This window comes from Montipora capricornis, chromosome 10 (assembly GCF_036669925.1).
Source record: "Montipora capricornis isolate CH-2021 chromosome 10, ASM3666992v2, whole genome shotgun sequence".
Taxonomy (NCBI): Eukaryota; Metazoa; Cnidaria; class Anthozoa; order Scleractinia; family Acroporidae; genus Montipora; species Montipora capricornis.
The window spans coordinates 65811147-65831146 of NC_090892.1; the positions used below are offsets into that span (position 1 = coordinate 65811147).

Below are 20000 nucleotides of genomic sequence, written 5' to 3' on the forward strand. Positions count from 1 at the left end.
CTTCAATCTTGGTTTGTTGCCGTGCTATATGCAGAGCAACTGATGCAATAGACAGAATGATGGAAATGTTCAACTTCGGAAGAGGCATAATATCTCGAATGATGTAAATATTAGTGAGGGCGCGAAGTTACGAATTTTTTTTAGTGTATATATTTTATCGGATGTCGAATATGTCTCAAGTCTTAACTTCCTCTGGCAAGCGCTATGCATTACAAGTGATAAACTTTTCTACTCTTTCATTCTGGCCCTTCAGCTGTAATTTTTGGATTTTATATGCAACAGTTAAAAATGACTGCATCGCTAATTTGAACTCATAAAGAATGACCCTGTGTTTTGCTGCTATTACTTTGAACCACGGAAATCTATGAATTTTCATTAAGAGTTCGATTACGTGTCATATTATAAATCATTTCTTGACAGCAGCGTTTATTTTGTAGGAGTTTCTGAAAGCTGTGACAATGCACCCTGCGATATCCTTTGTTTGGCTCGCACTTGGTTTACATAGCGTATTCAATCTTGTTGACAGGCAGTATTCAGGGGTAAGTGTTCCGTGATATTACAGCGTACATACAAGGTTTCACTGAATTGTTTGATTATTGCTACCTTTTTTTATAAAAACAGGCTCCCAAATAACCTAGAAAAATTGTATTTTATCCTTAAATTAGCTGATTTAACTGCATTGCTTTCAAGAAGAACGATAATGTATGCAACTAAATTGGATACCGTACGTGAAGCAGTTTCTTATGACATATTAAAAACAAACGTTTCACTCATGGTGTCGCCTTTTTTAACCGGCCTCCCAACGGATTCTCACTGCTAGGGGCCAATTTTTTTCGAAGCCCAGTGATTGGGTTAATCCAAGGTTACCTGTGGCTAAAACGCATGGTAGCACTACCGCTTTCCAGGTTTGGAAGAGCTCGGCCCTTTTCTCAAAACGACTTTATTTCAAGGATAAGCGGGATTTGTGGCACACAAAATACAACGGAAAAGTTTAGGAAATTTCGAAAGTTTTGATACCCAATAACAACATTACTCTGGGAGGAAACGGCTACAGAAAGCTCATCAGACAAACACCATCCCAGAGGTCTGGCTAGTACTTCACGCGCACGCCCATGGCCATATGGCAGCCATGGCTATCTGTTGCGACCTGGTGAGGCATCATCATGGCATAAATGTATGCATGACACATACTACCTATAGCCGGCGCAGAAACTCCCCTTAAATTAAGCGAGCGCCAGTAACGAACTAGCATGCTAATTATGAGGAGATCCATCAAAGTGAAGAAAACTACTGACGAACGTTAGGACAGACAAGAAGCAGTTTACAAGATCAAATGCTTCGACAGTGGATATGTTTGATTTTATTTGCGAAAGCAAAGCAGATCTCATTGCTATTACAGAGACTTGGCTTACAAAAAATGACTCAGCTGTCAAAGTGGAGTTATGCCCTGTTGGATATAAAATAGTAGATCATCCACGAACTGGACGTACTGGTGGTGGGACTGCTCTTATATTTCGTGATACACTGAATGTAAAAAAAGTGGATGGTGGTCAAAAAGACTCGTTTGAATTCTCAGAGTGGATTGTGACATCATCATCCCATAATGTGCGCATTGTTATAGTTTACCGACCGCCGTATTCCGAAGATCATAAAGTCTCTACATCTGTATTCTTTGACGAGTTCTCTGATTATCTGGAATCTCTTTTACTTTGCAAAGAGCAACTGCTAATCACAGGAGATTTTAATATTCATACAGACAAAGGTCATCAGGATCCGATTTCTTCGATTTTTCTAAACTTACTTGAATCAGTCAATCTACAGCAACATGTTACTATGCCTAAGCACCTCCATGGTCATATTTTAGATCTTATCATCACTCGTATGTCTGAAAAACATGTACATGGATCACCTCAAATTGATCGCTACATCTCTGATCATGCTGCCATTTTATGCTGGTTATCATTATACAAACCTGACCTTTCTGTTAAGTCCATCACCTACAGAAAGCTAAAATCGATTGATATGAATCAAATGAAAAGTGATTTGAAAGATTCCGACATGTGTGCGGTTAATCATTTGTATGTAGGAGATGTGAGTGGAACAGATTTGAATGCTATGGCCTTAAAATATAATGCTACACTATCATCAATGCTGGAGCATCATGCCCCCTTAAAAGTTGTTACTAAGACTTTAAGACCTACTGTCCCATGGTATAATGAGCTCATTGTTTGTGCGAGAAAGTTGCGAAGGAAAGCTGAGAGAAAATGGAGAAGAACTAGAACAATGGAAGACCTAGAAGTATTTAAAACTAGGAGAAACTATGTGACTTTCCTGTTGAATAAGGCAAGACGTCAATTTTACTCTGAGTTTATGGAAGAGAACAGTGTTGATCAATGCAAACTTTTCAGAGCTGCAAATGAGATCCTTGGCATTAAAGAGAACTTAGTTCCTACATTCCCGGATCAACTAAATAAAACTTTACTGGCAAATGACATTCCAAGGTTCTTTGTGAAGAAGATTGATGACATTCGAAACGAAATAGAATCCACATGTGCTATTTCATCAGACTTGCACGAAGTACCGCCAGACCCTAAAATGGAATGTGCAAAAGTTTTACGATCATTTAAGCAGTTGTCTGAAGGCGATATTAGCGCAATCATAAAGAAAGCCGCCAAAAAATCATGTGATTTAGACCCAATGCCAACCCAATTGGTGGTCGACTGTCTTGACCAATTGCTACCTGTTATTACCACCATCGTTAATTGTTCACTATCACAGGGTGTTTTCCCTAAAGCGTGGAAGGATGCGCTCGTCAAGCCTCTCCTCAAAAAACCCGGTCTTGGTACGGCTTATAAGAATCTAAGGCCCGTAAGCAATCTGCAGTTTCTGTCAAAAGTAACAGAGAAAGCAGTTTTTGACCAATTACATAGTCACCTGGCTGAGAATGATTTGTACCCCCTACTGCAGTCCGCATACAGAAAGCAACACAGCACGGAAACGGCACTTTTAAAAGTTGTAAATGACATCTTCCATAACATGAATCGTAGACATATTACATTATTAGTCCTGCTTGACTTAAGCGCAGCGTTCGACACAGTAAACCACAAGATCTTACTACAGAGACTTGAAACATCATTTGGAATTACAGATTCTGCGCTAACGTGGTTTAAGTCATATCGGTCGGATCGTTCGCAACATGTTATCGTGGACGGCGCATACTCTGATAGCACTGAATTATCTCATGGAGTACCGCAGGGGTCCTGTTTAGGGCCGCTGCTGTTTACCATCTATGCTAGCAAGCTCTTTGAGGTGGTCAAAACCAGCTTACCAATTAATTGCACATGCTTATGCAAATGACTGTCAGCTGTACTTGTCTTTTAAGCCAGACAGTGGGTTAAGTGAGATAGAAGCTATAACATCGATGGAGCGTTGTATCAAAGCAGTCAGAGCATGGATGTTAAAAGATAAACTTAAACTGAATGAACAAAAAACGGAATTCTTGGTAATAGGGACGCGACAACAACTAGACAAAGTATCCCTTGATGAAATGACAATTGGAAATTCTAAAGTTAAAACAACTACTACAGCGAGGAGCCTTGGAGTATGGTTCGATCGTAACATGAAATTTGATACCAATATAACGAAAATGTGCGCTATGGGACATTTCTATCTATACAATATAAGGAGACTAAGGAAGCATCTCACATATGAGTCAGCTCGTACACTAATACAGGCAACGATAATAGCCCGATTGGATTATTGTAACAGCCTTCTTTATGGATGCTCTGGTGGTCAAATTAAAATGCTTCAGCGCTTGCAAAATATGGCTGCTAGACTTATATGTAATTCTACACGTTTATGTCGTATTACGCCGTTAATGTTCAAACTACACTGGCTACCAGTCAAACTAAGAATTAAATACAAAATTTTATTGATGACTTTCAAGGCAATACATGGACTATCACCTGATTACATTCAAAGTCTAGTTCAAGTCAAGAAGAAATCACTATACAATCTCCGATCTAATGATGAAGTTTTATTGGCTCCACCAACTTTTAACTCAAGCAAGACAACAGGAGACAGAGCTTTTCAAGTGGCAGCACCCTTTGAATGGAACAAACTTCCAAAATCACTTAGATTAGAGAACGATTTAAAATCTTTCAAAACAAAACTTAAGACATTTTTATTTCAAAAACCTTATTATTAATTTTTAACTGTAAATATAATCATACAACTGTAAATATAACTGTAACTGTAACTGTAAAATACAACTGTAAATAACCTTATTGTTAATTTTAAGCGCTTGAGATCATTTACCTGTGGATCATGCGCTATATAAGTACTTAATTTGACTTGACTAATTTGACTGCCAGGCCACTCATAGCGATGAGACCGGCAGAAGTCCAAACGCAACACTGGCTGAACACAAACGAGGGACGAGAAATAGTAACATCAAATATAATATTTCTGAACACCACGTACTATACTGACAGACTAAAGAATCGACTGGGACTCTGCTGAATGCGTTATATACAATACTAATTATTACCACCGGATCGTACTTAGAACTGATGCCTACAGCTTATAGCACCCTACAAACGACTTATCGACGACATCAACACACTGACCGACTAATTAACTAACAATACATGTACAGACGTGTATAAGAGCTAGACAGATGGAGACGCACCAATCACTGTTTACAGTTACAGCCAATGACAGCTTTGCTCAACTGACAGTCGACCAATAATATCACGACTTCGTTGACTTATCATATCATCGACCAGAGTATTTGTACCATCAGAAACCCATGAGGGTTGAAACGTGTAACGCGCGTTCACAGCTTCCGAATATTCAGTGGGAACTGATTGGTTGAACGTTTCAGTGCTAAATACCATATTTGCAAACCCCTCGCTCTTGTTGTTCCAAAAATAGTAGTTAGCAAATTGAATATTCAGAAGGTTGTTTCCCAGCACACAAGGGGCCGTTACACGTTTCAACCCTTATGGGTTTCTGGTATTCTTTAACGGCTTTACACCGCACTTACCCGGAAGATCCTTCTTCAGTTGTAATATGACTCCTATTTTATGAGAAATACATTAATAATGATACTTTATTCAAATTGTGCGTTTGAAAGGTAAGCCCTGTGAAGAGTCCCCTTACTAAATCTAAACCTAAAAGGTGTTTACCTAAATAATATTTAAGGAGGATCTATAAAATCAGTTGCATATAAAAAAAACTGAATCAATACACATTCATCTACTTTTTCAAATCTTGTTGGAATCTGTCATGTCCGAATAGGTGCTTCGGCAAATTATTCCCGTCTTTAACAATCCTTACAAAGAAAGAGAACTGAAAAGGGTCAATTTTTGCCAATTTTTTCTGGATACTGAATGGATGATTAGCCCTAGTGTTTTTACTTTTACAGCCTTGAAATCACAAAAGTCCGGGCCATTTAGCCCAAACACTATCTTATAGCATTCTACTAAAAACCGTACACCCTTTGGTGTTCGAGGGTGTTTCAGGATAGCAGTATACATCGTTCTTCGGAAGCCATTTCACGTGGATTCTGACCAGGAGCAATCCTTGATGCTCTTCGTTGCACTTTTTCTATCCTTAATTTGTCTTCAACTAAGTATGGAGAACATAAAGGACGTGCGTATTCTAATATAGGTCTTACCAGTGACTAATAAAGCAACGGGAAAAGACATCCTTGTTCTTAAGTCCGACTGTACGCTTAAGTAGGCCTAAAACTTTATTCGCTTTGTTTTACTGTCACATCCACATGAGCTCACATAATCTGACCAGGATAAGTCTCTCAACACATTTACGTCAAGGTCCTATGACACAGTTGACAGACTTTTAACTCTGTGTTTGACAGAATGTAAGATTGTGTACTTTTGACCAGGTCGGACTGTAGAGCTAGTGTGTCGTTGACATGATTCAGTTGACATGAGAGATCTTAATATAATCAACAAACAGTTTAACGGTAGACGAAACAATATTTGTATAATTACTCTCAGTTGCTTCTGCTGCTGAAACAAGGATAAGCTTCTGACAAGTTAGTTGTTGTTGGCTTGAGACCGTTGATTTAAAGTACCTTTGTCAGTGACTGAATTGCGCTGCAACCGAGAGGCTTGGCGAGTCGCTTATAACAGGGTATATTTCATCTATGAGAAATTAAGACTTTGATTTGCGAGAGGTGCAAAAATGTCTTGGATTTAAACAGCATGTTACGACACATATCGTCGATAATGTTGGATGTTTCTTGTTTTAGGCACAACTGTTACATCTCCATCGTGGCGAATATCAAGAGGTAAACTATGCAACCTTCAAGAAGTTTTTTCATCAGATGTTCAATATTTCTCACGTTTTGGCTTCATGTCATATGTATTCTATGGATTATTCGAACTGTGCCTTGAAATGTCTTGTCAACACGTCATGTTTCTCCTTCAATTTTGCCACCTTGCCTGACAATAACTCTGGTCAACATTTGTGTGAACTCCTGGCGTCAAATAAGTACAATCACGGAAACAGTTTTGTAGCAAGCAGAGACTTCCATCATTTCGCGATTCCGGTGGGTTTCTCAACTGATAGATTTAGTAAAATATGGTTCTGTTTCGACTCTATGCTGTTGACCGGGCGCTTAAGGACGTTCGCGCCCATTGCTACTGCGCATCCTTACAGCGCACGCAAATTCACATCCCACGTCATGCATCGAGCGCGCGCGCTAAGTTCCAAAATGAAGAATGATAGGGCAGATGGCCATTGCTATAGCTTTGCTTGGATTTAACGATCTTGGATGTTCGGCGACCCCTACTTTTCTTTTCAGAAGCAGATTTTATTTACAATTACCACCACATTGTCCAAAAATGAACAAAAATCAATGTGGGAAGTTAAAAAAATTTCAAGATTTCTGTCCTCGGGACATGGAATCCTGCCATCTTGTGGCTGCAAGGTGCATGAAACTATGGTCGCTAAATGCGAAATTTTATTTAAGGAACCTTAACAGTTAACTGAATTCACTTGATGGGTCCATTTAAACAAAGTTTGGTAGAGAACATTTCACTTCAAAGATGTAATTGCGATATTTTTGGGCTTACAGACACTGTGGCCTTATTCGCTAAAGAAGCCGGATTTTTTTCAGATTTAGGGTGTTCTATTTAAACGCTCAAAAATGTGAACTAAGCAAGGTACAGATTTTGTTAGCTTGCTTTATGAAAAACAAATATTGATGTAAAAGTAAATAAATATTGATACACAGTTTTGGGAAGAGCAGAAGGAAGTTTTCAGGATGGTCGATTGAGAAAAAAAAGATTTTGACATCAGCAACAAAATTTACGACATGAAAACAACGTTAATTTTGAACCGCGAAAAAACATTTTGGGAGATTTTTGCTGTTTTCAATTTTTTTGATTGTACTTTTTGGCTGCACAAGAAAATCGCAAAATCGAAAGTGACATCGAATTCAGCGGGCACCGTGATCAAGTTACCGCCGCGTGTTTACTCGCATCCTCGGAGACCCAGGGCAGGGTAGTCAGGGCAGGAGAATCAGAAAGGCAACGAAAGTTTTCAAGAACAGGTGAAAGAGCCCCTGGGTACGATTCTCACCAGACCATTTGCAAATGGCTTGGCGAATGCAGGCTCCTGATTGGGCGCAAAAAATCCTTTGTATAATTGAGCCCAATCGGCGAACAGCAAATCTCGAGTCACTTCCGTGTGTTCTTATACACGGCACTGTTGTTTCGCCATCTTGTCCGGTTTGTTCACCAAGGTTTTGCAGGAACTTCGATTTTGACTTTCCTAACTAGGGATGAAACGATTGAATGGTCACTCGGGAATTCGTTTTGGTTGCTAGCAAAGTGAGCTTTCTATTAAACGTGTTTCGGACTCAAGGTATCGTGAGTGTTTGGGTAAAAGGAGAAACAGGAATATTACTGGCGCATTTGCCAACATTTTCCAGGCTGTATTCACTGAAAATGTAAGTGAAAATGACACTTGTCTTATTAAAACGAAAGCACACAGTGTTTCCTTTAACATTACGTTCTGACGATAACCAAACTGTGACTCATGTAGAACGTAAGAAGAAAGGTCAGATACTTGCATTTGAATCCCACTGCCCAAAACAAATGTTAGTAACAGCTGACACATGTATAACCAAAGAAAGGTTCCCTTCATATATCAATATTTTACCCAATTTATCATCACCGTCTGCATCATTGGTTTGTGCATGTGGAGTGAAGTTAACTTCATCTCAGGTAAGAAAAATGCGCGATGTAGCTACACAGACTGCAAAACTGTCAGTGCTATAGTCAAGTTCAAGAAAGGGTACATTTTTTTAAAATAAGCAGTCAATATGACACAAAATGTTCCAGATGTTACTTTATTAATCTTATACACTGTATTCAAGATTTTATCGTGTCCTTTTCTGGGATTGCATATCAAGTGCAGGGGTTTGCGGAAAAAGCCTTACGTGATTTTTGAGGTAATGTCAAATACTCCCTGTTTTTGACAAGAAGATACAAGGCTCTTAGAGGGAGAATCTAAATTCTCACTTAAAGCCTTTGTTTTTTTTATTAACTCTAATCGTTTTACTGGTTATTCTAGAATAATGCGATGCTAACCAGTATGTGACATATATAGGCAGGGTATTTAAATTTTCGCTTATAATGCACTGGGTTTGTACTGATAAAGCAGTAATAATTGTACATGACTAATAAAGGTTGCAGTAGGTAGAACTGTGTGAAATTGTAGTACAGTGATTTAGCTCAGAAGACGTAGGAAATATGCATCCATGTAGTCCTTGGGTAACCACAGGTCTGCAGGTTGGCATGTGCTTGGAAATACCCTTCAGTTGAGTAGCAGCTTTTTCTAAAGCAGAAACCTTAATGTCTTGTCATTTAACAAAATTGAAATGTTGCCAGCATCAAAATGGTACTATTCTTAAGGGGAACAAGAATAGTATCAGTTTAAAATTGTCAGTTATGTTTCTCAATATAATGATTCATTTTAAATCAATCAATCTAACTAAATTCGTGTATAATTCAAAATATAATGAACCACTTCAAAGCAATATTTAACAGGAAAATGTGCTTCTCTATAAACGTGTCTTGTCTTCATTTGTGTTTTATATATTCAGTGCTTCATGAAGAAAACATCTACACGTATTAGATGCTTGTGAAAGACGTTTTTCTACTATCTTCTATGGACTTTAATACAGGTCTGTTTCGTAGACCAACAAGGAGTTGGTCCACTCATCAGTTAAATTCCTGGACAATTCTAGCCAAGGCTAAATCTTATAGCAGCCTTACTAAACGATGTAATCTATGTAGTACTGAGAAATTCTATATTCTATATAGACCGGACCGCGATGGCAACGCTCAACAAACGTAATGAACTCGTAACAACTTGCAGGCACAAGTGACATTTTCTCCTTAGATTCAATCGCATCCTTAAGATCCAATCATAAATTTACACATGCTTCTTTACTATTGTTTTTCAAGTTTGAATCTTGTAACGATCACGCTGCTGATGTATATAAACCCCAGCGATTCGACAGTGTACACGGAATTTAACTGACGAGTGGACCAACTCCTTGTTGGTCTACGAAACAGACTTGTATTAATTATAAAGTCCATATGAAACTATATTGAGTAGAAAAACATTGTTATAGCATTGTTATAACATTGTTATAACTGGTGAAAAATGAAACCGAAAAAAAAATAAAATTCTATAAAACGTTTCGGTCTCTCGACCTTCTTCAGTTACAAAAGAGTCGGTAGAAAAATCTGCAACTTAAATAGGGTTTTACAACAATGAATGAAAAACCGGTTACATAAGAAATTCAAAGAAAACAATAGGAATCCCCAAAGGGGGCTCCTGAACACTGAAATAACCACAATTAACACCTATAACTATCTAGAGCATACAGAAGGCCTTTTTTTAAAAATTCAGTGTTAAAAAACACCTTAAGAAATATGCAACAACTTGCCCTAAGTCTGCTAAGGTCAAGTATAGTGGATGCGATTTTTCGAATGGAATTCTTTCTTTTATTCGGCCCAAAAGGTGAAAGGGAAAAACAACTGCGCACTCCAGTATGCTTCTTTGGTGATGAATAAATTTTCAGTGTTCTCGGGCGTACTGTTTTGAATTTGGTCAATACATTGAAATGTAAAGTCCGATAACACATGTGGGATTCGGTTAAAATGTGAGGCAACTTCGTAGGTTTTTTTGTTTGTTTTCATAGAAGATTTGTGATTTCTAAATCTAACTTTAAATTCGGTCGTGGTAGAACCGACATATTGGAGATTGCACTTCTTGCAATGAACCAAATAAATAACATTCGCTGAATTGCACGAGAGTTTCTGCCGAACAAAATATTTTTTACCCGTTTGTGCGCTCGAGAAGGTTTGCGAGTTGACCAAGAAGTTCTTACAAAGATCGCATCTGGTTTTGTTACAAGTGAAACACCCCGCTGATGGCAATGTAATCGACTCTGGTGAGCCCTTTCTTCACTTAGAAGGTGCCAGAATTTCCTTGAGGTTCTTAGACCTGCGGAAGGATGAAATTATGGAATTCGGTGGAAAAAGCTCCTTAAGTTTTGGCGAAGAGAGCAAAAAATGAAAATGCTTTTTAATCAACCCATTAATAGACGGTAAATTAGGGTTATATGTAAGAACAAAAGGAAAAATCTTTTTGGAATCTCTGACTTTGACTTGGAGTAAATCATTTCTAGGAATGCTCGCCGCTCTAGAAAATTCTCGTGAGACCAATTCTTCTGGATATCCCTGGTCAACTAGGTAGCTCTTATACTCCTTCAGCCTTTTGTTGAGGAAACAATCCTTATAGCAATTTCTACGCAGTCTCAAAGCGACCCCAAACGGAATTGCTTTGAAAACATGCTTAGGATGGGCACTGGATGGAGGAAGATACAAATGGCTATCAGTAGGTTTAGAGTAAACATCTATTTGGATAAAACCATCAACTAGATGGAGTGTCACATCTAGAACATTAAGTTTGCTTTCCGAATGGACTAATTCAAATTTAATCGTTGGGTACAGCGAATTAATGTACTCAGTGAAGGAATTCAGTACAGCAGAGCCCTCTTGCCAAAGGTCAAAGATATCATCACGATATCTCCACCATTGGGAGGGCTTGATAGGGCCACAATGCTTAGCCTTGTGGTCACTAGTGATCACTAGTCGGGTGTGATGACCACTACACTATCAGGACAACCATGCTGGCAACATAGCTGATTGATCACTTAACGTGTGGCATTTACGTGGGTCTCCCTAATGGGCCAGTTCTTCTATGTGATAACGCTGGATCAACATGTGATTCACAGGCGGACAAGGGTAATTAATGTAAAGAGTCAGTTAAGTAGATCCCGTGAGCCAACAACGTATCACCCCCTAGTCCTGTTCCGGGACTCCATCTTACCCCGCCCTGAAAATGGGCCTGGAACCCAGGCGGGAAAAGAGAGAGTCCTGTATTACTTGCAAGCGCATGCTCGGAACTAGCCAATCAGATTGCAAAAAATAGAACAAAGGAGACTTTTGTCTGATTGGCTGTTGAAACTTGTAGCATCCAGTTTCCAAACCGCGCGCTTTGATGTGAACAAAGATGGCGTTCGCAGCGATGATTTCAACTTGTGCTTCTTCCATCGTTCGTTTTATACCTTGAAGGCGGTATCTTAAACCTCAAATGGCGGGATTTTTCTCTTTATTCACGCTTTTTGTAAGCAACCCTTTTAGTTTCCTGGGGGAAGCAACGCTCTTTTAGAGTAAGCTCAATATTACAAGTTCACAGCTTTTATTTCTCCATGTAAGTGGACGTATGGCAGCAAATGCGCCAAGTGTGAAAACCCGATCAAAGTCCTTCGTTGGGAAGAGAGTGCTATCTGTAGAAAATGTTACAACAAGGTTAAGCGAAATCCTCGATCTCGAAGGCTTCGATTCAATCTAAGTAGAATTCAAATGCTCGTACAGCGAATCAATGGAAGGAGCTCGAGGTATGTGTTGAGTCATCGTTTAGCATTATCAGGTGTTTTGAATTCTCTTAAACGTTGGGCGGAATTCCGTCTAACTGTGAGACGAAAGGTGAATTCTTGCTTAGTTCACTGCGTTTATTTGACTTGCATATGCGAACACTCTCAGGACATGTACATACTAACTTTAAAATTTAACGTTCTTTCATTCAATGAAACCGAAATAATATTCATAATTACATAGTAATCATAAGGGTATACTTGATTTTAAAAAAATTGCTAAAAGGGATCAATTAGTACATAAGAACTTATTACTTTATTGGATAATAGGAAAGATATCTGTTTATGAACATTGCTTTTGTTATTGAAATGTGCCAACCCCAAGAACAAAAGATCCTTTGTTTCGACAGCCAGTGAGGCTCTGGTTGGCACATTAATGACAATTGGTGACGTAAACGATATCTTTCCCTATTTTATCCTTGATTAATTGTGACTCCTTCAAGTCTTATTTATGCTACAAGCAAATTATTATTGAAAAGTAATGATAATATTTCCAAGAAATCTATACATTAGTAAAAGTAAAGAATGATGCGGTGGTTACCGCCATAGGGGTTTCAGGTTTTATTGGAATGAAGTTTTGTCTATTGATTCTAATTGCGGAGGTAAAAATTGAGCTTGACCCTCTTTTGATTTACTTTATGTAAATTTTAAAATGTGCATTTTTAATGTGTATTGTCTGGAAATTATAAACCAGGGCAGAGGGCTTGTTTTCTGTGTAATTTTTAAATTAAGAAGGGCAGTGTCATTTCAAATTCAAGGCGAAGCAGATTTTTGTTGATATGACACTGACAGGATATTATTAACTACTTGCAGTATTTGATGTTAACATTCCATGCTCATTCATATTCACTGCAGAGAATATAATGGAGGAAATGCTCTGAATGTACAGCCGCTGATCTTAAATGCTTTTGGCACATCAATTATTCAGGATTTAAAGTAAAAATTTCTTTATTTAGCTATCATATAAATAATGTCCCCATATTGAAACTTGGTCTCAACATTGTCAATGAACTAATTGGTATACATTAATTTTGCATGACGGAACATTACGCACCATTGTTTGTTCATTACATTTATATTTTACTTTGCTCTTGGTGTAGGGCAACTTGTAGTATAAGCTGCAAAAAAACATGGAAATATCAAAGAGAAAGTATACCACAATATGGCTGTTTAGAGGGGACAAAATATTAAATAGACCTTTTTTGGTGTCATTCCTTGCACATAAAAAGTCACATGTACTGTAAAACTTGATTTTGCACAAAAAGATGAAATAAATACATGTATTGTATTTATATTATTTATCAAGAACTTTTTTTTATCTTTCTAACATCATTGAGCAATGCACACTAAAGAAATAAATAGTCGTAGCTGGATAAATGAATGGATAAAAGATAAACTGGATGCCCCAAAGCAGGAGCCCATGTGTAGTGTATGTTCAGTGCATCCTACATGATGTATCTAGCAGTGCAAAGAGTGATGGGATTATTATTATTAAAGCATGGCGGATTAGATTCGGAGTGTTTCTGGTGTGGCTTGGTAATGCATTGGAGTCGGTTTCAATACACGATTAAGACACGACATCTGGCGACGAGTATAATCTTATAGGTCGTGAGAGTTAAATTATGGCCTCTATAAAAGTGGATGATCTACTAACAAGTGTAAAAGCCTTCGATCCGAACGGCGAACCTTCGAGCATTGGCCGGCAATGGCAACGATGGATTAAAAGTTTTTCGCTATATGCCGACAGCAAGGGCCTCATCATCCAAGCAGATAAAGCTGACAATAAAGTGCAAAGAAGGGCTCTACTTTTGCACTGTGCCGGGGAACAAGTGCCAGACATCTTCGAAACTTTGGCTGATACGGGCACAGCAGTCGAGTATGAGAAAGCGGTGGATGCGTTGAACGCATATTTCATTCCGAAGGTAAATTTGACGTACCAAAATTATCTTTTCCGAAGTATGGAACAACGAGAGGATGAAACGGTGGCTCAGTTCGTGACCAGGTTACGACAAGTTGTGAAAGATTGTGATTATGGTGATCAGGCGGATAATCAAATTCGAGATCAAGTTGTTCAGCGGTGTACGTCCCATGATTTAAGGCGGAAATTGCTTGAGAAAGGTGACACTTTAACCCTAGAAGTTCTACTTAAAACTGCAGCATCATTTGAGGCTGTGCAAGCCAACTGGAGAATATGAAGAGTAAAAGCACTACCGTGAATCAAGTTCGTGACTCAAGCGCAAACAAGCGTCATCATAAAGGGAAGAAGACTTCGGGTGAGCCTGGAAACAAAACGTGTTACCGATGCGGCAACAAAGGACATTTCGGACGAGACCCGGAATGCACTGCGAAAGGAAAAACCTGCAGGTCATGTGGTGGTGCTGATCATTTCTCATCGCAATGCAGAACAAAGGAACGTAAACGTGGAGGCGATAAGAAGCCAAAAGAGATGAGGAAAGTGAGATACATGCAGGGAGAAAATGATGACGAGGAAAATGAGTATGCATTCACTGTAAAATCATCGTCACAGCTTGGAAAGGTGGAAGTGATTGTGGGTGGATGTGTTGTGAAAATGGTGATTGATTCAGGGGCGAGCACTAACATTGTAGACAAAGGTGTATGGAATGACCTAAAGCAACAGAAGATTGTCTGTGTATCCAAGAAGTGTGACAAGAAGCTTTATGCGTATGGAAGCAAGGAGCCATTAAAAGTTTTGGGGACATTTTCAGCGTCGACGAAAGTAGCTGAGAGCGAGGTTCAAGCTGAATTTGTTGTCATTGATGGTGAAGGAGAAGCACTACTTGGAAGAGAAACTGAATTGTAACTAGGTGTGTTGAAATTAGGAGTTCCAGTTGATACAGTGCAGTCCAAAGAAGTGATCATGTCTGATTACAAAGGAGTATTTGATGGTGTAGGCAAGTTGAAAGACTATCAAGTCAAGTTACATGTTAATCCTGATGTACCTCCAGTGGCCCAGCCAGTCAGGCGTACTCCATTCAGCCTTCGCGACAAGGTGAAGAAGAAGGTTGAGGAACTTGTAAATATGGATATTATCGAGCCAGTAGAGGGCCCGACACCTTGGGTTAGTCCGGTAGTAGTAGTACCGAAACAGAATGATGAAATTCGGCTATGCGTGGACATGCGTAGAGCCATAATCAGAGAACGCTACCCCATACCGACTGTAGACGAAGTGCTGCAAAGCCTGAACCAAAGCACAGTATTTAGTAAGCTTGATTTGAAGTGGGGATATCACCAATTAGAACTCCATCCAGATTCCCGTAGCATTACTACCTTTATCACTCACTGTGGATTGTTTCAATATAAGCGCCTTATGTTTGGAATAAGTTCTGCCCCAGAAGTGTATCAGCATGTTATCCAGCTAGCACTTAGTGACTGTGAGGGAGTTGCTAACATCTCTGATGACATAATTGTACATGGCAAAACTACCAAGGAGCATGACGAGAGACTAAAGCGAGTCCTGGAGAAACTGAAAGAGAAGAACTTAACTCTTAATGCAGAAAAGTGTAAGTTTCACATGACCAAACTAGTGTTTATGGGACTCATGCTAACAAACCAGGGCATTGGTCCACCTGAAGAGAAAGTGAAAGCTATTGTTGAGGGGAGAGAGCCGCAGAATGCATCAGAAGTTAGGAGCTTCCTGGGACTTGCTAATTACAATGCACGGTTCATCCGAGATTTTGCCACAGTAGCTGAACCTTTGCGTAGACTGACAAAGAAAGGTGTCTGTTTCAAGTTTGGAAACGAACAGAGAAAAGCATTCAATGAGCTGAAGAGCAGATTAGCAAGTGCTGAAACCCTTGGGTATTTTAACAAAGATGCCAGGACACTAATTATAGCTGATGCAAGCCCAGTTGGTCTTGGCGCGGTACTTGTTCAAGAGCAACAAGGAAGAAAGAGAGTTATCAGTTATGCCAGCAAAAGTCTGAGTGACGTGGAAAAACGGTATTCTCAAACCGAGAAAGAGGCGTTGGCAGTTGTTTGGGCGTGCGAACGCTTCCATGTGTACCTGTACGGCATTGAATTTGAACTATACACAGATCACAAACCATTGGAGACAATATACTCAAACAAATCAAAGCCCTGTGCCAGAATTGAGCGGTGGATTCTGAGGTTACAACCATACAGTTTCAAAGTAAAATACCTGCCAGGAGAACAGAACATTGCAGATTCGCTATCACGCTTACTTCAAGAAGAGAACTAACCAGTTTCAATGGTAGCGCACAAAGTATCAGATGAATTTATCAGATTTGTAGCAGTAACCTCCACTCCACGCGCAATGACGACACGCGAGATTGAAGATGCATCAGCAGAAGATGAAGAACTAAGTGAGTTGCGGAATTGTATAGCGGGGGGAACTTGGAGGAAAGACCAGCTCAAGCAATACATACCTGTAGCCAGTGAACTGTGTGTGATTGGCAAGCTTATCCTCCGTGGTACCAGAATCGTAATACCCAGCAAGTTGAGATCCCGAGTTCTTACGTTAGCACACGACGGACATCCTGGTATTGTTAGTATGAAGCAGAGGCTGAGATCAAAAGTATGGTGGCCCGGGATCGACAAAGAGGCAGAAAAATTTTGTAAAACGTGTTTTGGGTGCCAGCTAGTGAGCAGTCCCGCTCATCCCGAACCAATCAAGTCGACCCCCTTGCCACAAGGTCCTTGGCAAGACTTGGCCTTGGACTTGCTAGGTCCTTTACCATCAGGCGACTCTGTGTTGGTCGTAGTTGATTATTTCAAGATTGAGATTATGCGTTCCACGACATCTGAGAAAATCATTGCGAGTCTGGAAAGGATCTTCATGATCCATGGTTTACCACTATCAATAACCAGTGACAATGGTCCGCAGTTTGTTTCAAATGAGTTTGAGAAGTATTTGGAAGACTGTGGTATTGAACATAGAAAGACCACGCCATTATGGCCCCAAGCGAATGGAGAGGTGGAAAGGCAGAACCGATCTCTCCTAAAAAGAATGCGGATTGCACAAGGCGAGGGAAAACAGTGGAAGGAAGAAGTTTGCAAATATCTGATTGCATACAGATCGACTCCTCACACCACCACCGGAGTGAGTCCAGCTGAACTGCTGTTTAGAAGGAAAATTCGGACCAAGTTACCTGAATTCCGTGAAGATAATGTAGCAAGTGAAGTGCGAGACAGAGACGGCGAAATGAAAGCAAAGGCTAAGTTATATGCAGATGAAAAAAGGCATGCAGAGTATTCAGATCTGGTTCCAGGTGACAAAGTCCTGGTAAAACAAGAGCGGCAGAACAAGTTGTCGACACCATTTGCACCAGAACTGTATGACGTTGTAAGCAGAAATAACAGCAGCATTGTTATCAAGTCTCCTGAAGGTGTTCAGTATGAAAGAAATAAAGCCCACCTTAAAAAGTATGAGGCTGAAGCTGTTGATCCTCCGGCTGGAGAGAACGCTGTCGAAGTGGGACCAGACCCTACAGACCTTAAGACGGATTGTGGAGAAGCAAAGATTGCTGCACCCACAAGACCGGTTCGTCATAAGAATTTGCCGGCGAATTTTAAAGACTTTGATACGACTTGATTTATTAGAACTGTTTGAGTTTAGCTAGGAAATTGTTGAGTCATTTCCTTTCTTTACTAGTAACTGTAAATTACATTTATCCAGGCAGAGTCAAGGTTTTCATTATCTATGCAGTTACTAAGTTTGCTCTGATTTGTTCTAGCAGTTGTTAAGTATGTTTGCTTCCCATGTAGTGTTCCGGAAAAAGGGAGGGATGTAGTGTATGTTCAGTGCCTCCTACATGATGTATCTAGCAGTGCAAAGAGTGATGGGATTATTATTATTAAAGCATGGCGGATTAGATTCGGAGTGTTTCTGGTGTGGCTTGGTAATCCATTGGAATCGGTTTCAATACACGATTAAGACACGACACCATGGGATTGAAATTTTTAAAATATACATTCTATACAAATATGTTTATTTACTTATCATGTAAATCTTACTGCACAGTTTGTAAAATCATAATTTTCAGTCAAGTAAGAAAGTTATAACTTAAAAATTCCAGAACAGAGTTGGCAACGATAAAATAAATGAAATGAGTGTATATTTGAATTGTGGGTTTTAGACAAAAGAGAGAAGTTATCCTCACACTTATCTGGACAATTAAGCAAATTATTGTTGTTTACAGACACCTAAAAAATTCAGGTGGTTTAATGAGATCTACCACTTGAGCTACAAAGCAACTCAAGGACAAAGGACTGAGTGGCTTCACAAGAGCAACATTGGGAAGATTATTATTATAACTGAAAAGTGGAAACCGGTGTTATTATGTCAGTAGTTTAACCATGTATTATCTAGACTGTCAATATTTTAGAGCTTCAAGTTAGAGTATTTCGTATTTATTGAAAGCTGAAGTGTTAATGATATTAACTATATGCTTAACTTAGGTGTAACAAATTATCAGTTGGAAAATTGCAACTGAATGGATATCCTGTTCGATAGATTGAGTACTATTTGAAGTCAATAATTAACAATTATTCGCGAAAAGGTGAGGTTAATGTTGGTAAATAATTGTTCTAGTATAATCACGTAAGTGATTATTTGAAAAATATGCAAAGTTAAAATGGGGGAAGTACTTCAATGACACTGGAAAGGCAGGTGGATGCATTCCAATAGATCAGAGGGTTGGGCACGAGGTTCGAGATATTAAAGACCATGCACTCTGCAAGGCTTCAAAAGAACCTAGTACATGAAACAAGTGCACTGAGATATTGTCATTCACAATCAAAGGGACAAACTATTTTAACAAATATTGACAGAGTCTTAGGTGTCACTCCCCAATCTAAAGTACACGGCACAATGAGCTCTGCTGATGATGTTGAAATCATGTTTAGGGAATTGTCCCAGCGAGATGTGTTTAGTAAAATTCCAGGACGATGTCACTCTACATTTCCTAACCACCCTCAAAACCTCTTAGAGTGTCTTGACATGGGAGAATTGAAGAGGTGGATGGCAAAATTGGTCTAAAAAATTTCCAGTGGTCAGACATTGATTCTGATCAATCTGGTTCTGGTGAGGAGTGACTGTTATCGTTGAAAGGAAGGTCTTTGAGGGTAGGTAGTGATTTTAAATGGACATGTTCACTTGAAAGACTTTGTGCTCGCGTTCGTCTGAAATGGCTCTACCATTGAAAATTAATACAACGTCCTGATTGGTTGGTTGTGCCATCAGGCTTTCACAAATTCCTTTAAGAGATGTTCCCACTGTGGGAAACTAGCCTCACTGCACAAGGTCTTTCAGGTGAATATGACCCTTTATCAGTGTGAAAAACAGGGTTTCAACATCCTGACTTTGCACCAGGTCGTATAAACAAAGCCTCATGTTTTTTTTTTTTTTTTCAATGTTTCACAACTACTACACTTACATTTAACCAAGATACATTTTTGGGTTATGAAGGTTGAGTTTTATCAACAGACTAGACACTTTCACTGTTGGACATTTTAACTTTTAGACCAGGATGTCAGGGTTTGCTTCCATTTCCACAATGTCAATGATATTCTGAGCTAAAATAGGGTCTAAAACATCTGTTTTCTGGAGAACATCTTCTGTGGTGAAAACAGTCTCACAGTTCTCCACAATTTGTTTCACAATGTTAGAAAAAAATCCAGTACCATGGTCAGGAGAAAGAAGACAGGTAGTATTCAACAGCGATGCTCTCAGTTGTAGCAGTTGATTTTCAATGCACTTTCTCTGGTCTCCACTAAGAACTGGCTTCTCAGTTTCTGGTGGTTGGTCTGTCATTTGCTTGTCATCAACCTCTACTGAATCCGTGGCTTGAATGAGAAGGCACTCTCTTCACAGTTACATACATATGCTCATACTATTAATTTCCTGCTTTGCATCTGTTTCTCCATCAAAATAGTGCATAAGTAAAAGCCAATGACATTCTCAATTGTTTCAGAC

At 39.3% G+C, this 20000-nt stretch overlaps 1 protein-coding gene and 1 pseudogene across 1 annotated transcript in view; both read left to right on the forward strand.

Annotated features, from left to right (window-relative positions):
* The window catches only part of LOC138018627 (uncharacterized), a 399148-nt gene that overhangs the window by 63124 nt on the left and 316024 nt on the right, over positions 1–20000 (forward strand). The gene's annotated exons all lie outside the window — the stretch shown is intronic.
* LOC138019009 (uncharacterized) lies at positions 14005–14867 on the forward strand (annotated as a pseudogene).